Source organism: Maniola jurtina, chromosome W (assembly GCF_905333055.1).
Source record: "Maniola jurtina chromosome W, ilManJurt1.1, whole genome shotgun sequence".
In the NCBI taxonomy this organism is placed as follows: Eukaryota; Metazoa; Arthropoda; class Insecta; order Lepidoptera; family Nymphalidae; genus Maniola; species Maniola jurtina.
The window spans coordinates 4337110-4360817 of record NC_060057.1 but is presented as its reverse complement, the minus strand read 5'-3'; the positions used below and the strand labels follow the sequence as shown (position 1 = coordinate 4360817).

Genomic DNA, 23708 nt, shown 5'->3' with positions numbered 1-23708 from the left:
TTTGATGTTCCGGGGAAAACGTAAGATAGAATAATAATTACAGAGCATTTTAGGACAACATTGAAAATCTCTGATTAAGTACCGAGAGCCTCAGCTGATATGTCTGAAACCGAAGATCGACGCAAGTTAGCCTTTTATCGAGAATAATTATATTTTTGTTCTAGCCTATGTCCATTGTCTATTCTCGGGACGTAAACTATCTCTGCACCTTTCGTTGAAATCGGTTACACAGATGCCGTGAAAAGCTTGCAGACGGACAGACACTCTTTCGCATTTAGAATATACTTAAAGATAGCTTACAATATGTACCTATGTGTATGCATATAATTTTAAATATCTAAATTCAATGGAAATATATAATAATATTCACAAGTAAGATAAGCTTGCTTCACAAATTATTATCAACTACCGGTACATTGCAACCATGGACCTACAAAACTACAACATTAATAATACCAAAAAAACGGCTAACTGCGAGTCGGATTCGCGCACTGAGGATTCCGTACTCGGGTATTTTTTCCAACGTTTTGCATGATGAAAAACTATCATACATAAAAATAAATAAAAACCTGTTTTAGAATGTATACGTAAAGCCCTTTCATATGATACCCCACTATAAGACCTACCTACCTGCCGAATTTCATGATTCTAAGTCAACGGAAAGTACCCTATAGATTTTCTTGACAGACACGACGGACGGACGGACGGACGGACGAACAGACAGACAGACAGACAGACAACAAAGTGATCCTATAATGGTTCCGTTTTTCCTTTTGAGGTACGGAACCCTAAAAACGCAATTATCCGCTAATTTCGTTTCTAAATACCCGTGAGTATTCATAGAGATATATTTTAATACTGATATAAAATACACTGAAATATTATATTATTACATAAAAACCTCTTCTAGGACCTATTGAACGTATAAGAGTACGAATATTATTTATAGTACTTCTAAAGCTTCTAAATCTAAATCTGCTTCAAATGGTGTGCCGGTGCGGTCGAGGGCCAGAGTCCTGAGCATGATAGCCAGCCGAATCAACTGGTGTCATGTAATGGTATGCTGGAAGGTTTCAGCCTAGCTCTTACAAACTACGAGTATTTTTAGTATAATATTCTAAATAACGAATTTTTGACTAGCTTTTTGACGCGGTGGTCAGTGCTTATAAGTGACATGTTTGATTTCTGATAGGGGCAATTTGGGAGTTTTTATCATCTCTGGTCTGGTCTGGACTCTGGAGTTCAGCAGTTTCGTGTTTAGGTTTCGATGGACAGACGTCCATGGCTGGGCATAGATAGATCTTTTGCAGAGACTTCCTGCACATGCCAGAACCTTGAGACGCTTGAATCCAGCGGCTCCCTAGCCGAAGCTGCGCTTTCACCAAGTAGCTTTGGATAATTTCAAGTGTTTAACAATATATTGTTTTTGTTTCAGAAATAATATCATAACATGGCGCGAGTATTCAGAATGTGCGGCTATACCCCTCGACGTCGATTCACCGCGTGTCTTATATTCCTAGTCTCTAGCGTCTCGTTGACCATTTTCGTCTCCATTCTACGAATTTGTGAGTACCTATTTTTAATTTTTATGTTATACCCACCTATAGAGAATCCAGCTTATTTTGTCTAAGGCTGAAAATTAAATAACATTGAAATATGTACTGCGAAATTCATTAAAATGAAATAGCTGAAGCTACATCCCAAAACATGTTCAATACAATAAGAATTAATTGGAAATTATATTCCTCTATCGAACAACATTCAAATCAAAGGTTAGTCTAGCTTAATTGATATATGCTTTTGATATCCATAATGTTTTCAATCGGAATGCATTGCAAACATTTTTAGTGTTTGAGATTTTGTCATTTTTATTTTTTTTGTGAAAATATGTTCTAGTAATGTTATGTGAAAGGTTTGGAAGTTTTAAGCAAACACACAGACGAACGAGAGCTGCGGTTGTTTTATTCTATTTAGAGAAGAAAAGAAATGTTTATGTTTTTGACGTTCTAAATGAATACCTAACTGTTTAGACGGGAAAATAACTAGCGCTGCTATAAAATATGTATTTAGTTAGAGCTAAAATTTTACCGCAGAATACTGAAGCTTGCGAAACTTAGCGAAATTCATACGCCATCCTCTTTATCAAATAATAAAAGCGACTTGTTTGCTAAAGAGTATGTCATACGTAAAATCATATTAACATCAACATAATATTATTTTAAAATAAGTACAGTGGAGTTATCATATAGACTAAGAGCCCGCGAGCGCCTAACCATCGCTATTTTATAAAAGCTGAATGTTTCTGTACGTATTGCACCTAATACAGGGAAGAACGATCAGCGACTAAAAAATAACGAAGGTCTGGTCCTGGCTGCCTCTCTCTATATTATCATAAGCATAAATAACCTAATTCTTTGTTTATTCTTTGTAAATTATTGCTTTTATCATGAATTTAAGGTTTTTAACTAACAATTCGTCCCTCTCAAATATTAATTATTATTGGTATGCAGATATATCAACGCTGATATATCTGGCTGGGCTTTGAAACTTGAACTTTAGTACGAATGTTCTTTCTATAATGTAAACCCCCACTAAGAATTATTACAAAATGTAGGAATGTTTTAGATTAATTCTTTTTCCATTTATTTTATCATTGCGAGTTGCAGAAAATGCAATGAATTTAAGCTTCTTATAGATACTCAGGTATTCTTGCAAGAACAATATATTACTTATTGCTTGAAAGGTCTTGCCCGAGTAAAGTGAAGGTAATCTCTAAGTACTAGGTATATATGTTACGGGCAATTTGATAAGTCCGGGCACTATTAATAATGGCCGGTCTGTATTAATAATGCCCGACTCAATTGGGCAATGTGATTAAAACAGCATAATTAATCACTTTTCTCGGCCATTATGAATAATGCCCACCCTATCTTGGGCAAAGTAATAAAATAGGTGAACTGTAGTGTTTTTGTTTATTAAATGAAAGAACCTAACCTAACCTAAGCGTTTTTTTTATAAGTGGGAAAATCCTCATGAATACCACCGTGCTCGGGGTGGCGAGGTGGTTATGTCGGGCTCTTACCGACTAAAACCCCACGGCTTAGCGTTTCAATCGTTGTTGCTGGGCACAGGGACACGAGCGTTTTGAACTGCGAACCGGCTAACGGCGCCCACCAAGGCAGGCACAGCTCTGGAACTAAAAGGGGCCCCAACACCGTTTAAGGCTCGCTGGAAACAAGGGCTTGCCTTCCAACTCGAGGACCTACTCTCCCGCGGGTAACAGACTCCCCGTGTCTATTACCCGGAGGCCCTACTCAAAAGGGGCAAGCGACGGTCGTGTGCAGCTCGCCTGCGCCCGATTCTCTTGCAGCGCATGGGATGAGAGCTTTCGGCTTCCTCTCTCAGCCGCTCCGCTGCCTCCTTCTGCGTCATTACTTCTTCGCTGAACTCCTTCAGCCTGGCAAGCGTTGGTCTCCACCAACGCTTGCCAGGCCCTCTCACTGTCCACCATGGATTTAATCACGGCGGGCAATGAGAGCTCCTGCCCCATAATATCCACCAGTGACTAACGAGGCTCCGTCCACGCCTGGCACTCTGCCAGCGTATGTTGTGCCGTGTCTGAGACACTACCGCACTGGTGGCTTTCCTCTGGGGGCTCTCTTCGCGCCACCCTGCACAGGTATCTTCCAAAGCACCCGTGCCCCGTAAGAACCTGTACAAGGTGGAACATGAGTGCTCCATGCTTCCTCTTCGTCCAATCCTCGAGGATGGGATGGATAGCTTCGATAATCTTATGACCAGCAGTGGGTGACTCGAGCCTCCTCTGCCAATGGAAGAGGAGTTAACCTAACCTAACTTTACCTAACCTAACCTAATCTAAGGCCCTCCCCCCGCACGTACGCGCCCCTGCCAATGGCCGCGGTCCAATTTATCACATTGCCCGGCTACAAGAAGGGAATTATTTATACAGCCCGGTCCAAGTGATAAATTCAAGCTATCTCAAACACTGATTTATTACATGGACCACGGGCCGTCGGGCATTATTAATAATGGCCGGTCAAAGTGATAAATTAATCACTTTGCCCATCGCTCTTGGGCATTATTAATAATGGCCGGTCCTTATTAATAATGCCCAATTAATCACGTTGCCCGTAACATATACATCTTCTTGCGTATAAAAACTAGCCTATATCCACGACTTTGTCCGCGTGGACTACGCAGATTTCAAACTCCTGTTTTACCACCTCAGGGGTCGAATTTTCAAAAATCCTTTCCTAGCGGATGTCTAAGTCAAATTTCATGCCAAATTTCAGCGCGCTCCGTCCAGTAGCTTAAGCCGTGTGTCAGTTATCACCTTCAGTTCAGTTATAATCAGTCAGTTAGTCACCTTTTCTTTAAGTTTGTATACAATATTAAATCTAGTGTTCGTCTTCTTTGCGTTCGTGCATTGTTCATTGGCACTTATAGAAGGTTTCTGACATACCTACCTATAACTACTATGGTGGTGCGTGAGTCGAAATTTTTATGAATTTGCACTGCTGAGTCTGACTGGGCTTTTAGAAAGACCAATCCACAATCAGTACTTCCAGAACACTTTTAAAAGGTTAACATTTTTTGCTAGAAGTATATTCTTCAGGGATTTAACCTACGCCTAATATGTACTCATACAAAATTGTGTTCCATTAATTTAGGCACTGTTTATTAGTAAGTGCTACACTGCTTCGCTATTTTGACTTGTGATCGTTAATATAAGTTCTAGGAAATAAGGCACAAATAAATGAACTGAAATTCCTATTATCTTTGTTTTATTACTCCCGAAACTCCAATTATTAACTTGACAGGACTTCGTCTGTGATGGCGTTTGCTGGCGCGCGTGCTGTGCTTGTTTGGAGTGTTTTTTTTTTGTTAAGAGTGGCTGGTTTTTGTGTTAGTTGGTGTTTTTGGTGGTGGAACTGACTGGGAAAGCGCTCTAAAGGGGCGCCGCGCGTGTGTCGGCGGGCGCCGGCGCAGACGGAGTCCATACTTATATAAATTCAATAACTTGAAAATATCACAAACTTGACATTGGCTAATCAGAGTAAAGTCAGATTTAAAGAAAAAAAAAAAAAAATTAACTTGACAGGTAAAATCTAGTGCTATCCTTTTCCACAGGGAGCATTATGAAAAAGATAGCAATACATTCAGATTTCAAGCCCGTCATTTTAGCAAGTAGAAGCTGTAGATCCTTTAGCAGGATAGTTTTAAAATAAAAACACAAAGAAATTTACATTATATTTTATTATCTTTGTCTTTAATAAAGTAATTACAGATAGGCACTAAAAAAATAACCATGCATATGTAAGACCATAATACAAATAACATATTTCTTACAACGAACAATGCGGTACCTAACCTGTCAGGAGTGATCGGTGATGCAATGAGACCAGGCTGAGTATTGCTCGCGGGGCTAGCCTCCTAGCTTTCCCAAACTAGCGCTTATTAGTACAACGCTTAGGTTCTTTTTACAATGAAGCAAAAAGGTGCGGTTTGTATTGCCCATACATTTTTGTTTGCATAAAGCTGTCAGTGACTGCAAAAGTAAATATATCCCTTCAAAATTTTAAGAATGTCCCACTTTTGTTTAACACTATCTATCCCGGAATGAATAATTTTGGGATAATTACTATCCTGAAGCCCAAAAATCTATTGAAATTAAACGGACTATAACCCGCTAAACCGAGTCATTTATTTTTCTTCTTTATTTCCAATCTTTTAGAGTCACCAACACTTTATTTACACACTTTCTCCGTATAGGTACATATTACATACCGAGACTTTACTATCCCGACATTTCTCAAACTTGAACATGGACAAAAATCAAATGTCAAAAGCTCTAAAGACGCACGTGTCGTGTCGCCGTGTACGAAGGCACGTAATATCCGTAAACAACGCAAAAATGGTTTTAAAAAAGCTATCCCTCTTTTACTTAACTCGTAACTAACAGCTAGTGTTATGCAAAAACAATTTAATATTAGCTAAAGTAATGCCGTGAACGCAAAACAAGTAGACCAATCTGAACACAAGGCAAATGACTGCGCTTACTACAAAAACAGATCTCAGCTGGGCAACAAGTATTTAAATAATTTTTAAATACACAATTTTTTAAATAAGTATTTAAACTATCGTGAGATGATCGTGAGTGATTTCCATTTCAAGTGTAGAATATACCGGCTATACTCACGTATTTAGTAGTTACACTCGAGACCCGGGTCGGGAGGCGCACTTCGTTGGTGCGCCTCAGACATGGAGTTAGGAGACCTCGCGAGCGGGTCCCCAGAGGAGGATCCGCCTCGGCGGATGTCGCTGGCTGGGTCGCGGTTGATTGCTTCGGTGTTCCCGTAACCCAGTCGCCAGGCGACGCGCAAGGGCGCCGCTGGGGTTTAGTGTTGTTTAGTTTATTCCGGTCGCCTCTCGGCCAGTGAGTCCCAGATACCTTCCCTCAGCTGGCTGGCTGGCTGGTTGGTCTACGGCTGGCTGGCTCGCTTCGAAAAGTTTCGAACCCATCCGGGGTCTTTTTTCACAGGGACTCGGCTCGCTGCCGACCCCGACCCTTTGATAGGACCCCGGATGGGTTCGAAACTAGTAAGGCTTACATCGACTTAATACGTTAGTATAGCCAGTACACTCTATACTGAAATAATGCTGCCACGTTGCAATTTCAGATTCGACTACGTCTTGGTTTGCGATCACGGTTTTGGGTATTATTTATTAGCGCAAGATCACACTGGACCAAACAAACAACAAATGAACCGACCGTTTTCATACATTTTGGAAATCTTTGTATTGCCGGCTCGGCTTTGGTAGACACTGCCCTAATGTGGTTAGTGTGATCTTACGGTTATTACAAAACTGTTGTTTGTTTTTTTTACTAAAACAGAATTATTGCTTTTGAATATTATGACTTTTTACAAATGCCATTGATAAATTCTAAGTATGAGGAATTAAAGTTGGTCAATCAAACTTAGTATAACTGCGTTCAAATTAGAACAGGATGGACTTCCCAACACGTTGTAAAATAGTTTTGATTTAATATAGTTGTAACATATTTTCAATGGATTTTGTAGTGGGAACAGATTATACAGAGTCGTAAAAAATAGACAACACACGAAACGTCATTTTTGTCTCGGGATTAAAAATAGACTATAGCTTACTTAGCTAGATTGAAAATATACCTAAGTTAGAATTTTCTATGACGTCACAACTCACAATATGGCGGAGGCCCCGTCCTGTTCTTGTTTGTGCGCATTATACTTAATACATTTTTTACCCGACTGAGTTGTAAAGTTGATTCAAATAACTATAAAAGTATAAACAAATTACTTGTCCTACAGAAATCACTAATCAAATTTAAAAAAACATCTCTTTACTGGCATAATTTTTTTAGACCCATTTTTTAATTTTGATTATTTAGTATATTTTATAACAAAAAAAAAATTACGAACTGGCTAGTTTAAACATTTTAATTAACTAAATAAATAGATATCATAATATGTATATTGAATTATCCACTAAGTCGAACAAAATTTTTTTTTTTCTTAAATAAAAAAAATCATACAATCAATCTGCTTTAATAATGACGATCGGTTTTCTTAGTATTCCTTCAAACAAATAAGAGCATTATTCCAATATGACCACTAAATCTTTAGGCCGAGATCTGTAGAGCATGCTATGGTTTTGCTCAGACTTTACTAAGAGTTAAAACGAGATAGACTTTTGTCAGTGACATAAATCTGTCTCATTCTGTCTTTAGTTTGAGCAAGTTAAACCAGACGATGGAGTAGGTAAGGAGCAAGATGGCAAATGTGTAACACGCCATTTGCGTATCGACACAGACTACATATATATAGACCTAGCCTTTTCCCATGTTAATTGGGGTCGGCTCTCCTAACCATATTTCTCCAAGTTGTTCTGTTTTGGGTCGTCATTGTGTCTATTTGGGCTGTTTTCAGGTCGTTCAATACTACTGACATCCAGGTTTGTCGAGGTCTGCCCCGTCGTCTGGGTCCAGCGCTAACATGTATTACGCTTCTGGTCATGTGATCCTCGGGTCTTCTCATGACATGACCATACCACCGCAGCCGTCTCTCTAAGAGTTTGTCTTCGATTGGTGCTACTTTAAAGGTGCCCAGAATATGCCTATTCTGTATTTTATCTAGTAAGGTGACTCCACCTGCCCATCTCAGCATTTTCATTTCAGTTACATGCATCCTAGAAACCTGGGTTTTTTTACAGGCCAGCACTCCGAGCCATAGATTAGAGCAGGGCGAACAGCGGTTTTATAAACTTTGCCTTTAATACGAATAGGCATCCGTTGGTCGCACAGCAATCCAGAAAGTTCCCTCCATTTCATCCATCCTGTGTTTATTCTGTGTGTGATGTCAGCATCAATAGTTCCATTATTTGACACCATTGAGCCTAGGTATTTAAACATATCAACCTTCTTTACTGGATTCCCTTGCAGTTGTATGGTAGCGCCTTGGTCGATACCACCAAAATTACAGTACATGTATTCGGTTTTTCCTCGACTTACTCTTAAACCGGCATCCTCAAGAGCTGCCCTCCATGTTTCGAGGGCGTTTTGGAGTTCAGTTGGGCTTTCTCTTATGAGTACTACATCGTCCGCATAAAGAAGATCCCAAGGCGGCTGCTCCTGTATATTAGATGTGAGATGATATGAGATAATGTGAGATGTATATTAGATGTGACAGACTACATATGTAAAATATAAATAATGCATAGTATGTATGCGTGTGTGTGTGTGTGTGTGTGTGTGTGTGTGTGTGTGTGTGTGTGTGTGTGCGCGCGCGCGTGCGTGCGTGCGTGCGTGCGTGCGTGCGTGCGTGCGTGCGTGCGTGCGTGCGTGCGTGCGTGTGTGTGTGTGTGTTTTTTTTTGTTACTCCTTCACGCAAAAACTACTAGACGGATTTGGCTGAAATTTGAAATGAAGATAAATAATATCCTGGATTAGCACATAGGCTACTTTTTATCCCGAAAAATCAAAGAGTTCGAAACGGGATTTCGAAATACCTAATCCCACGCGGGCGAAGTCGCGGGCATCGGCTAGTAAGTACTAAAATCGTAATATTAACATGACAGTTAACACATAGAGCATGAATGGCGAGTGAGTTCTCAAAATGTCCGCACTATAGATATCCGCGCGGGGTTTCCGCACCTTTTGACACCTACAAACTTGCTTCAAAAAATGTCACTCCATTACCAGGATTGGTCTTGTCATCTTCTCGTGAAGTTCATAAGTTATAGTGCTTACAGGATGTAACCAGAACGCTAGCAAAAACGAAGACAGGTGATAGTACTGATAAGATAAATAAAACATCTGACTGACGCTAGAGGTCAACGAACGTTCCGTAAATAGGTCACTCGAAGTCAATGCCGCGTCGTAGATGGGGCATTGACCCAAGTTGTGCACACTATACAATGCAGGTTTGGAAAATACTAAATCACTAAAACTACAAGATAAGGCAAATTATTATTGGTACTGGATTGTGTTAAGGTAGTGTAATAATAACGCTAAGTTTTTGCTAGCGTTCTGGTTACACTCTGTATAGTGCTATTTTGTCCTATCCCATGTCTGTTTTTAACCCCCGACCCAAAAAAAGGGGTGTTATAAGTTTGATGTGTGTATCTGTGTGTCTGTGTATCTGTCTGTGTCATCGTAGCTCCTAAATGAACGAACCGATTTTAATTTAGTTTTTTTGTTTGAAAGGTGGCTTGGTCGAGAGTGTTCTTAGCTATAATCCAGGAAAATCGGTTCAGCCGTTTGAAAGTTATCGGCTCTTTTCTAGTTACTGTAACCTTCACTTGTGTTATAAATTTTTAATTTACACTTGTGTTTGTCCGATTTGTTAGATCCGAAAGATTATATATAGTGAAAGAACTAAATTAAAATCTGTTCATTAGTTTATCATATCAGATCATGACTAAATAGACTTGGTGTCAATAATATTACATTATCCGTATACTATACATATACTCGGAATACGAAGAAACACGATCGGCACAATTAAACTAGACATACTTGTAAAAGGGTATACTAAGTTACACGGCTGTGTACAATATGTTGCAGAAGTATAGGGATAGGTTTGAATAATAGACACTTTCCAATTTCACTTCACTGTATTTTTGAGAATAGTTTTTACTTACAATTATTATTTCTCAATACCCGTCTTTATACGATACCTTCGCTATTTATATCAGTTTGACAGATATATTTTTAAGGTAGGTAGGTACTAGTTTTCGGAAAGCTATTTGACAAATTACCACAGAGGTAAAACCATGGTGATGTAATAGACAATTAACGTAACAATTATATCAGCTAAATGTAAAATACGACACAATATGTATTGATCTAAATAGTTAATAACTAAATGTGATTTATAATCCATTCCCGCCAATTATTTATAAATAATAATAATTAATCTGATATAGGTCTAGATGTCTGTGACTCATGATATAAGGCAGCATCTTGAGGTAGTTGTTAACACTCGGCCATCCTGGAAAGGCCGTGCCCCACGGCCCGCAGATAACATCCCGGCTTTCGCATCATTGGCCACCTGGCAAAAGAAAAACACCGAACAGTAATATGCACTTAAGAGGTTACCTAAAAAACGCTTGGTCAATCTGTTTCGCCACCAAGTGATCAACATTAAATGGCTAAATAATAATAGTGTCTCACTTAGTCAACCATGATCAAGTAGACATTCATAATTTAAATTAGAAATATGTACATATGATATAATATTCAATAGATTCATTTTAGTTATTACCTACTTCATATTAAAATTGTTATTGATTTTCTTCTTTTTTTTTAATGATTTGCTATAAGATTTAGGTATTAAATCAAAATAACTTTTGATTACCAGTGGGTATGTGATTAACATTGACGAAATATAAGTAACAGATTTCGTTGTAGCTTCCTACTATCCAAAATTGTAGGTACTTAAATGACTATCAAGATAAGTTCTATACAGCTGACGTCATGACTCATGAGACAATTTTATTAAGAAGTTAAAATTGGTTTAGAATTATGATTGGCTCAGCACTTATTAGTTGCTCATTGTGGTGCACGGGAAAAGTTAGGTATCAAATTGTAACATCTTGCAGGTTTCGGTGGTATCTTTCGAGGTCGCTAACATAATACTATTATCATGTTAGTAACTAGGTAAGTAACTGACTTTCGATGCTTTAGCGTTTTCTATTATAAAGATGAATTTGCCACGGGGATGACACCTATAAACCTGGAAAGCAAAACAGTGTCCATATTTATACGAAATTTCATTTCTAGCCCTTTTTCTTTTAATCCGTACTAAACGTTTATTGAATTTCATACTCATTTTTCTCTAATGTATATGTAATTTTCAATTACTTCATATTTTTATAATTATACCTAGATATTAACAGGTCGGCAGAGGGTTTTGTTTTAGCAGAGTTTATTTTTGGTACTTTCAAATTATGTTGTACATACGTAGCACATATACCTATATTTTTCCCATTTTGAATAAATCATGCAGCATAAATTTTTATCATTGAAAGGTCACACAGATATTATAATAGGTATATATAAGTAGTAAATAGACTAGATAAGTAAATAGACTCGTGGTGTAGGTCACTCAGACTCGTTCCACAGGTCACACAGACTCGTTGCTTGGGTCACACAGGCTCATTATGTAGGTCTTATAGACCATTTGTGCAGGTATCCCAGATTATTTGCGTAGGTGACAGAGTGCGTCAAATAAGTAGCTCATTCAGATTCGTTGCATAGGTCATGCAGTCTTCTTTGTGATTTCATACGGACTATTCATAGGAAGATCTCACAGACATATTCTAGGGGTATGCCACAAAGTAGGTACAGACATTGTACTTAAAATGCATTTTTTTTTACTCAGAAGGTGAATTTCTATGAGGAATAAGGAACAAAATAAAGCATAAGTACAAGGGAACAAATCTTATTTCCACAAGAAACAGAAACAGGGTTGATACAAAACAAGGCATCTAGGAGAGCAATTTCGAAAATGAAAGAATGTCTTTTAGCACTTATCCGCACTATTTGAGAATTTATAAATTTACCGAGGTTGGAGATAGTTGGCAATTATTATCATGTCTCAGTTTATTATATTAGATACCAGAATGCAAACAAAAGGAATTTCATATTTTATAAAACACTATCACTCCATTAATGGGCCATCCATGTCAAAAGTTAATTAGTAATTAATTAGGGCATATAGCGCTTTAGACATAAGTTTAAAAAAATATTTTAATTTATTCATGACTTTTGTATTTTTGAAACATACTATATTTACTCAAGACAACCATACTGTTGGTCCGACAACATCGCCAAGCTTGCGGGGAAAACTTGAAGGAAGCTCACCCAGCCTTCAGAAGAATGGCGTGTACGTGAGAAGACCTACTTATGTCTAACAATGGATAAATAGGGGCTAACAAGAAGAGGAAGTTATTTACTGTAATGCTTATCAACGGTAGTGAAAATAAAGTAAAGTAGTCTTGACTCCTGAGTCTACTAGCCTCTTTTACTACATTATCTATTGTTGTATTTTATCAATCTTCACTCTCGATGTTGACATATTTTTTTAAGAGGAAGAGGATTTCGTTACGGAAGTCACGCAGACGTTTCATTAGGGAAGTCATTCAGACATCCAGATAGGAAAGTCACTCAGATGTTTCGTTACAGAAGTCACACAGACGTTCCGTTAGGGAAGTCACTCAGACATTCAGATAGGGAAGTCACTCAGATGTTTCGTTACGGAAGTCACACAGACGTTCCGTTAGGGAAGTTACTCAGACATTCAGATAGGGAAGTCACTCAGATGTTTCGTTACGGAAGTCACACAGACATTCCGTTAGGGAAGTCACTCAGACATTCAGATAGGGAAGTCACTCAGATGTTTCGTTACGGAAGTCACACAGACGTTCCGTTAGGGAAGTCACTCAGACATTCAGATAGGGAAGTCACTCAGATGTTTCGTTACGGAAGTCACACAGACGTTCCGTTAGGGAAGTTACTCAGACATTCAGATAGGGAAGTCACTCAGATGTTTCGTTACGGAAGTCACACAGACATTCCGTTAGGGAAGTCACTCAGACATTCAGATAGGGAAGTCACTCAGATGTTTCGTTACGGAAGTCACACAGACGTTCCGTTAGGGAAGTCACTCAGACATTCAGATAGGGAAGTCACTCAGATGTTTCGTTACGGAAGTCACACAGACGTTCCGTTAGGGAAGTCACTCAGACATTCAGATAGGGAAGTCACTCAGATGTTTCGTTACGGAAGTCACACAGACGTTCCGTTAGGGAAGTCACTCAGACATTCAGATAGGGAAGTCACTCAGATGTTTCGTTACGGAAGTCACACAGACGTTCCGTTAGGGAAGTCACTCAGACATTCAGATAGAGAAGTCACTTATTTCTTTAAGTGAAGATACTCAGAAATATCTTTAGCGAAGACATTAAGACATTATCTTGATGTTAATCAGCATTTACTGTTTTAGTAATATCATAAGATTTTCTTTCGATTCAAAATTAATAACTGTTGTTTTTAGTAGGTTATCGATATACGATATTATCTAGGTTATATATTCTATAATCTGTGTATTTATGGTATTATGTATTTTATTTAATCTATTAATAGCACTTAAAAAAATGTTTCTGCATATAAAGATAAAGACAAAGAAATCTCATAAAGAATCTTAAAGTAAGCGCTGCCAGCTTAATTTTCTGCACCAGACTTTCATCAATTGCATTAATTGTCATCAGTTTAGTAATTTTGTATTTGTTAATTTTAATATGTAATTGTGAAATAATAATTAATACTTGTATTTATTTAGTTTTATCGTTCTTCTTGCTAACTACCCACCATAATATTAAGTTTACTTGGCACAATAAATGGCAAACGTTGTGTACACTTATCATTGATATTCATATCAGTGTATGTTATAGTGCGTAAGTATTTAATAAATGTAGAATATGTATATTTTAATTGTTTCTTATTAAATAAATCAATAAGTTAAATTTTATGCTTGGACGTTACGACGTCCTAGCTCGTTTACGGCAAAATAAGGCCATAATGTCACAATCGCAATCACCTCTAATTGGTCGACGCTCACTCATTTCCGGCTATGTCAATGCATTGTTGAGATAAGAATACCAATCACAGCGATTGAGATTGTAATAATGATTGATACAGTCTTTCAGCAATCGAACAAATTGTCTTCCTATAATTTGTAAAATAAAATAAATTAAACCTATCATACTGTTACTTATAAACTTTTGACCTTTACATAATCCTATTATTGAATACTATGTACTATACTAGCCAATAGTTAACGTAGTTTGGTACAATAGTCTCTTTTGTATAAGTACCCATTTTTATTACATATGATTTGTCAAAAACAAATAAAATAAAACTAGTAGGTAGCTCAGTTTGTTGTAGGCTCTACTCAGACCTAGCCTAGGCGCGTTTGGAATTCTCGCTTAGTTTTGAATTTAAGCAATTAATTGTCACCATTACATCATTATCTTATAAATTCAATTGACGATCAAAGTGTTCCCAATTGTATAAATGATTTGTTTTTAACTATGAAAATAAGTATACATTTATCTAAAACAAGTTCAGTACATACTGGCACTATCAAAAATTAAGTTTCCGATATAGGTTAATCTGGCTCTATTTTCTGGTCTTTCTGGTTAGGTATCATCTAGTAATCTCTATTATAATTAATTTTATAAATTTAATTATGTATATTAAGATTATTTGGCTGGAAGTATTGCTGTTTTTCTTACTTTCATTGGGTTTGTCATACAGTCTTTAATTTGCATAATTCACACAGTCTTATGTAAGCTTGGCCCATATTAATTATCTATAAAACATAGTTGGCGCCACTCAAATCATAACAAATCATAACATCATATTAGAAGGCGTCATTGATTGGCTGAAGTTGTTCAACATCTGATCGATAAACGTACTGTATATAAAATTCTTATAGTTTTTAGTTGATGAATTGTAGCATAATAAAGGATAATATTTGTAATCAATATATAAGATGAAAACATCTTTATTACTTAGATGATTTGTGAAACGAGCTTGATGATTTGTATATTAGTCACTAAGTTTATTCATTGTACAATTTGGATTGGCCGATAACGATAAGATAAAAAGGGGAGTGGCTAATAAACGTGGAGAGGTTACCTGTAAGAGTGGTTTTAAAACGACGACATTCGAAAATATACTAACGTAAGAGGAACAACATTTATTTGACACAAAATGTAAAAGTTAATAAATTTAAATATGAAATAAAAGTATAATAATTTATCATAACGATTGTGTTTGTGATTTCGTCAGACCTTACCCAAAAGGTCAGAAGAGGGACATCAAGAAAATATAATATTTTCTTGTCACGCTCACGACTCAGAGAAACAAGTGGAAATATACAGAGGAACGAGAAAGAAGTGGAGGTCTAGTAGACCACAGACATTTTGGAGCACAAGGCCAATATTTGGGCCTCAATATATCAAAGTACCTAGTCATGGCATCAAAGGATTTCTGGATAAACGGGTAGGATCTTTCCATGATTTTATTTTTATTGATACCTATTAATGGTAATTTTTTTTTTATTTGTGTGGGTTTTCGTTTTGTTTGTTCTACATTTAGTTATCATTTTGTTAGAAAGCTTTGCTCCGAGTTGGAATGGAAATTATATAACGTTATGATACCTAGAATTACCCACATGTTTATAATTCATCTTGTATATTGGTTATACAAATGCGATCGACCTTCAAATTGTGGTTTAAATAACATTGAGGTATTTAGAAGGCTTATTTTACAATGAAAAATGAAAAATGTTTATTTACAAAATACAGTCTTGTACAATTTTCCTGTGTCTGTGTGGTGGTACCCGCACTAGGTTATCCTGTATCGTGGGTACAATGGAATAGATAGTGAACATAGTGTTAAACAATATAAAAAGTGTGGTTTACTTAATGATGGGCGTTATTGTTACTTTTAAATAGTTTTCAGGATGTATCTACTATGTCCTGCCGGGGTTTTATTTCTCATTAAATGATTTCACAGGTGAATATCTCACGGAACGTGGTATTTCAATCTTCACACTTGTAATCGTGTGCCGAATTAGTTTGGTTAAGAGTTACGATAGGGATTTATTTTCACATAGTGGTTTTGTTTTACGGAAGGTAGGTTCTGGATTTAGGTTCAATCGTTTGCTGCACTCATTGTATAGATAGATGTTTTCCTTTTTCTAGCACACAGTGACGCGATATTATCACACAGCACTCATTGGGCATCTTGAATGTTGTTTTGTGAAATTATTATTTTTTGTAAACCGCTTTGGGATAAGGTAGAAAAAGTTACATGAAATAGCTTTTCGTTTTACGCCTGCCAGTGAAATAATCCGTCTCTACTTGTAATGGTTACTAAGTGATTGGGGATATAAAATGTTAATTGATAAAAATGAAGGTGATCCGTTGTAATAAAGTAATAGTGACCAGGGTTAATAAATTGAGCATTTTGAGAAATATAAATCCTAAAATGGGTGTAAAAGTAGGTTTATCTTATCTGGTTATTCTTTAACTAAATTTAAAATTATGGTAGGTAGGTAGTCAGATAGTTTTAAAATACGGGGTGCATAAATAAGTGTTTTTTTTTTACAAAAGTGAGGAGAAATGTTTTCATTTATCTATTTTTACCACTTGAAACGCGTAATGTTTGAGTTTCAAACATAACTTTGCTGATAACAGCTCACCATGAACAACCCATGGCCGGCCCACTACTGAGCAACAAGTGTCTCCTCACAGAATGAGAAGGGTTTAGGCCGTAGTCTACCACGCTAGATAACAGCTAATTTACTTTTAATACTGGCACAATAATTTGAGTACTACGAGTAGCAGGTAGGTATAGTATATGGGCAGCGGGGTTTTTTTTTTTTTGTTTACCTGTATTCACGCAATTAACTGTGTACTGCCGCATTTAAATGCAATATGATTTTGTTTTTATTGGATTAACATCGCTTGGCGGGTTAAATTCCTGGCAAATGTTCTATTAAAATTAGAGTAAGTTTTTTTTTAATGGTAATATACCTACAGTACTGCCCTTAGGGCAGGGCGCGATAATAAGTACCTACTACCAAAATACTATTTTCTTTGTTGTACGAAAGAAATTTTAGGCAAATATCTTTGCACTACGCTCGCGTTTGTGGCATGACATTATCCCAGAAATATATTTAAAAAAATTTCACGCTCGCTTGACTCGCTTCGCGATAGTTCAGTTTCGATATGCATTTAGTTAACGAAACTCTCAGGAAACCACGTTTGTTGTGCTCTCGAAATTGATCAGTCTGTTTGATAAAATCGAAATGCGGTGCCTTATAAATTTCGCTTAGGAGCGCCGGTAGTATCTCATGATAATATGAATAGTGATCATAATTTTTTTTTAGGCTGATTAAGCATTGAAGGTTTTTCGGCTGGTCTGGCATTTCGCCTGATTTTATGTTTTTGCTTATTTAGCGCGTTCAGGAAAGCTTTGACAACGTTTTATAACATGAGTATATATATATATTTTTTTGTTTTAGTTACCGAAACAGAAAAAAAAAGCATTAAAGATGTGGGACCGAGGGATAAATCTAGTGTGATTTTTGGTTGGATTATGAAGTTGTAGTTAGGGTATTTAAAATAGAAAGATTTCAATTGTAGGAAATGATGTAAAACATGTTGAGGATAAGTTGTGTAATAAAGTCGATAATTCACTTGTTGGATGTCACGCGATCTCATTGCGAGGAAGAATCTTTTTCTTGTCTCTGTTTTTATAAATACGGTGTTCTGACGGGTTTTTTATTTACGTCTCGGATTATTGAATACTTTCGGTGTTTGATTGGACGGTTAGAGGTTGCAAAAGCAATCGCCCTCTAATTAAAACATTTATTTAGGCATTAGTTCAATTTGGATTAAATCTCGCGAAAAGCCACGGTGGCTGTCTCTCGCGCGTCTTGGAAAGACATTCCTAATGCCTGTTTTTCTGAGGGAGGGATGCATTATCAAGTGAGATGAGCTGCAATGTTTGCGGCTGACTATTTTGGAAAATTTGCAATCGTGGCAAGTGGAGTAAAGTTTGACTAAGCTATTTAATGAACTAAGTATATAATGGATTTGGTGAATGGTTATATTATATAACATTTTGATAAATGGATGAATTTGAAGAGTGTATGTATGTGGTTGATGCACATTTGTTTCATATTTTTACTTAAGTTATAAAGTATTACATTTGGTGAGTAGTTATTTATATTTGGTAGGGTAGGTTTGATAAACAGGTAGTTATCTTGATTAATAAGTGAGTTATCATTTTATAAATGCGTACTTTAATGTTTGATGAACTGGTATACTTGATAAATGTGCATATTTTCATACTTCAAAGACAAGTTGTACCTATTAGTTTCTTCAAGCTTTTAGTTGCTGATAATTATATTAACATTCTTTAGAGCGCATGTCCTATGGACGAAATCGTTTATACATACTTTCACTGTTTGAAATGTTACAATCATAAAGATATAGTTATGACTAGAGGGGGTCATAGCTTGTTGCCGCTCTTGTACATGCATGTGTCAACTAGGTATTGTTATCTCAGTATATTTCAGGGAACCTCCGTTCGGGTGAAAGCGATAGCTGTTGGATAAATGCTTGTTGGGTTATCAGAAGACCGTGTAGTCTTCGATGAGGTTACTTGTAAATATTATAGCGAAATAGTAAGTTTAAAAATAGAATGAGGCTAAACTAAAAAAATGAGACAAAGATAAAAATAATAACTTAAAGCATTGAAACAGCATAAAGTGAAATAGTAACTTACAAACTATACATACATATTTACGAATTATGTAGATAGATATAGTATTACTGGATTATGTATATCAAATAAGAATACTGTCAGCTCATGTTTTGTTTTCGGCGTGGTAATTTTACGCTTAAAACTCATAAGAGATATCATGAGGTTCGCTTTCTGTAAAAGTTATTAGCTTTAACAGTTAATTGATTTATTACATTATTTATTTATTATACACTCAACAAGTAAAAGTATTTTGCTTTGACAAAATCCAAAGAAGTACCTATTGGATTAATAAGGCAAGGTACGAAGCATTGGCTGGATTTTACAACATTTAAAGTTTCCTGTTCATTTTTATCATTGAGTTAATTTGAGGCGGAAGGATCCTCTGGAAAATTTTTAAGATTAAGTTATTAGTAAGAAAGTATATTTTGATTAGGTTAGTTTAAAATGTACAGCCGGTAATTTAAAAAAAATATATATATTTAATTTTACATAATAGGTGAAGCTGGTTGATGCACCAAAAATCGAATTATCATAGGAATTTAATTAAGCTAACATTTTTATTTATTATCAACTTCAAATATACAGTAGCAAACTGATTAGTTGGAATACATGCAGTGATTGGAATATTTAAGTTCCGATAGAAGAATCTATATCGTGGCTTGTTCCTTTATGGACAAGAATATTTTTTTTTGACTCGTGGGACCACTTACACAAAATATCAACGTTCGGTTTGGAGGTCTTCCATGGCTATTCCTACAGTTCCATGACGTATTGAAGAGGTTAACACTTTGTCGCTCATCACATCAACCAGCACGGCATTTGGGTATGATGGATGGATGTAGATAGGTACACATTTGATGGGGGGGGGAGTTTAGTGGTTTGTATCAATAGGAACCAGGGGTTGAATGAGGAAGGCTGAGGACAGTACGTGTGGTGCTTACTAGGGAAGGTTTATGTTCAACAGTGACCTTATGATGATGACGATGTAGATGACGATGATGATGATGATGGACGTACGAGGACGAATCTTTTACGAAACGAATAAAGGAAAATCGAACAGATGCGGGTCATTACGGTTAACATATAAAATAATGTATAAGGTACCTACTTTCTTCTAATCTTTATGATCGATCAGCTTGTGATAGAGATCTTGATGTCGTAGAGAATAGAGATGTATCGAACGGAATAGTTATTTCATTTTTTTTCCTGCTATTATGTTGATATCGCTTTTCTCTATGAAAAGGAATTAATGATAAACTAATAGGTATCATTCGGCGGCGAGTCGCGACTGTGTCGTTCCCAGGGTCGAATTTGGTAGTTCTGCTTATGTTACTCGAAACGACAAAGTACGCCATATGGTGCATATTATGGCTAAAATAAAATATATAAGTATCATGTGAAATTATAAATCAAAGATTCTTTTTGCATGTAGATATTATATGGTTAAGAGGCACAAGTGACGCAACTACTGTACCCTGGCGTTTGTTTAACATTGTCCATTAGTACTTCAGAATGTGGATTTTGCTAGGAAAAAAAAAAAAAAAAAAAAAAAAACAATAGGTAATTGTAAGAAATATGGGAAGCGTAATCTGCATTAAAAGAAAAAGTTTGAATTGGAAGCAACCAGGCATAGGATTTTCATACATCCGTAATCACGTTCCTTTCAACTCTCTAACTATCACGGTTCACGATACGCCGTTCACGGTTCAGGCCGTGACGCACGTGCAGACGGACAGACGGACGGAGAGCAGAGGTTTAGAAAATAGGGTCTCGTAGGCACCCTTCGAGGGGTACGGAACTGGAGAAAACTAAATTATAATAATGATAATAGGTTTTCTAGGTTACCAAGTAAAATTACTTCTCTTAGGTCGGATTGTATTATGATGGATGCTTATGAAACAAAATTAAATGAACGGTCTACTCAAAGTGTTTTATGTTTGCAGGGTCCAAGGATGTTGGAAATGAATAAATGAGGAAAAGAAAGACCCAAAACTAGGTATGGGTCAGGGACACAAAGTCCCAAGGAAGGAAAGCCCCGAGGTTACGGGCTATGGACAAAAAGTCCTATAGGAGGAAGGAGGTAGACCCTAGGATAAGGGTCATTAAAAATTTGGATCTGGAGGGAAAGAACCCTAGGATAAGGGTCATTAAAAATTTGGATCTGGAGGGAAATAAGGACAATCACATATGTATCCCGGTAGAAGAGAGACGCGCCAAGGCTCGGAATCCGCGATTTTCCAATAAGAAGGGAAGAAGAAAATATGTGCGTAAAACTATTGCGTTGAAAGTGTATGAAAATGTTTTGTGATTTAAATCGAGAACTGGCGGCGATTAACTTTAAGTTTAGAGAGTTTATTTTATCAAAAGGACAAGAAGTTCACTTACACATATTCATATTAAGAATCGCTCCCGATTCTAAATATAAATATAGAAGAAAACATAATCTTTAAAGGTATGGTGACTATACAATAATATAAAAAGTCAAAACACGTTATATTCGTTAACAAACTATACCTACATCTAGCTAAGATATCTATGGTGTTTGACACTGTTTGATTAAACTTTAAACTTTGTAAAAGATTTTTCCTCCAGTATGAGTTTCGGCAAGTACATTATGTAGTAGAGCTAGGTAGTTTACATACCATAATTAGTCCTAGCTTTATGTAATTGTAGCATAATAGGTATGTTCGTTTTGTGTACCATATTTATGAGATTTAGCTTTAAAGTGATGCGTGTATGTACGGACTTTAATAGTATTTTCCTAACAAATAGACATATTTTGAATTTGTATAATTGACTTATATAATATAGTTCATCAGTTTTCTTATATAATTCTTTAGTGGGAAGGAGAGTCTAGTTGGAACAGAACTTTTAACAATTTATTTTGAGATACTTGAAACCCTTTAAAGTAGTTTTTAGTAATTAGTTTTACATGCTCATCCCCAAATCTCTATTGAGTGTTCCTGTAAAATATTGGCTTGTGAGTTATAATTGATGCTTCGGACTTTATGCATATACCTACCTTCTTTGATTAAATTGAGGCCTCCTTTAGTTGCTACTGGTCTCGCAATTTTTGATATCTTTATGATTTTTGAAAAATTATTTATAAATTTAGAGTGTCTGCATCTTTTTATTTTAATATTAGCGGAAGAGAACAGAAAAATGAATTTTAGATTAAAGGCTAAATTTGAGTGCTACTGTAGACTGGCAGGTAAAGTTGCGAGGGTAAATAGTTTGGAATTGAATTGAGTTTATCTGCTATTTTCTAATTATATCGGATGGAAAGGGTTGCTGCGAGTGCTCTAAAATTAAGTTGCAATCATAATCAATACCAATGTATCAATAAAACTGTATATTCCTTCTAGTTAAGTTAGCAAGAATATTAATTTAATTAATTACTATCTTAATTTTTTTTTTGTTTTGTTGAACTAAGTCTTTGTCATTTTGGTTGTGAAGTTTACATGTTACTTAAGTTTTAATTTTTTTTTTAAAAGCGATGAGACTCGCTTAAAACAGGATGGCCGAGCTGTAAGCTTGGCCCATATTAATTATCTATAAAACATAGTTGGCGCCACTCAAATCATAACAAATCATAACATCATATTAGAAGGCGTCATTGATTGGCTGAAGTTGTTCAACATCTGATCGATAAACGTACTGTATATAAAATTCTTATAGTTTTTAGTTGATGAATTGTAGCATAATAAAGGATAATATTTGTAATCAATATATAAGATGAAAACATCTTTATTACTTAGATGATTTGTGAAACGAGCTTGATGATTTGTATATTAGTCACTAAGTTTATTCATTGTACAATTTGGATTGGCCGATAACGATAAGATAAAAAGGGGAGTGGCTAATAAACGTGGAGAGGTTACCTGTAAGAGTGGTTTTAAAACGACGACATTCGAAAATATACTAACGTAAGAGGAACAACATTTATTTGACACAAAATGTAAAAGTTAATAAATTTAAATATGAAATAAAAGTATAATAATTTATCATAACGATTGTGTTTGTGATTTCGTCAGACCTTACCCAAAACTTATTTATATAGATATTTGGCGAGTCATTCACCCGTTAACATGAATAGGTCACACAGTCACTAAAGTTAGCTAAGGATTAAATTATTAACATATTATCCTCACATTTTAAAGTACCATGATGAACTGATAGCCATCGCTAGTTGCGGTTTATCCTAACAAATCAGAGTAATTCCATTTAGACATGAGCCTTTAATTTTTGTACTAGTACAGAGTCTGCTACATCACCTATGTTCATAAGTTGTATACCTACATATTTCAATGCGGTTAAGACCTCCAGAAATGAAATAGCTTAAATTATTTTGTCACAAGTTAGAATGTTACTTACTAGTAGGAACTACTCATTTATTTCAATTGTAAAAGATGTTATGGAAGAGCAGGGCCGTCTGCCACAAGTACTAGTAGCAAATCTAGGCACTTACTGGGATGGTCCTAATTTCTATGTGTTCTCTGTAAAATTATTTTAACGAAATAAATATTTTTGTATTTTGTATTTGTATATAACTACTTTATTAATCAGCACACTGAGCTATGGCGGTAGAGGCGGTTGTCAGAATTTTTGTGATTCAATTCATTCCACAGGATTAGCGGTGTTTGGAGTATCTACTTAATAACGCGTATACAGGTTATTTAATTTGTAAATAATAATCTCACAAAAAAAAGGATTTGATGATATACCTAAAATTACTAATTTATCTAACGAAGGTAGTTTGACAAAATCGATATTTCACTCATTCAATGCCATACGATCTGTTGCT

At 36.0% G+C, this 23708-nt stretch overlaps 2 long non-coding RNA genes across 2 annotated transcripts; one reads left to right on the top strand and one right to left on the bottom strand.

The window, feature by feature from the left end:
• The first annotated feature begins 1384 nt into the window (after positions 1–1384).
• On the top strand, positions 1385–9485 carry LOC123879992. The gene is made up of 2 exons (XR_006799136.1): positions 1385–1422; positions 9361–9485. It is a non-coding gene; the product is annotated as an uncharacterized LOC123879992 (long non-coding RNA).
• LOC123879991 lies at positions 5260–22964 on the bottom strand. The gene is made up of 4 exons (XR_006799135.1): positions 22953–22964; positions 22366–22371; positions 17377–17382; positions 5260–5589 (listed from the first exon to the last, which is right to left on the bottom strand). It is a non-coding gene; the product is annotated as an uncharacterized LOC123879991 (long non-coding RNA).
• Positions 22965–23708: the final 744 nt, after the last annotated feature.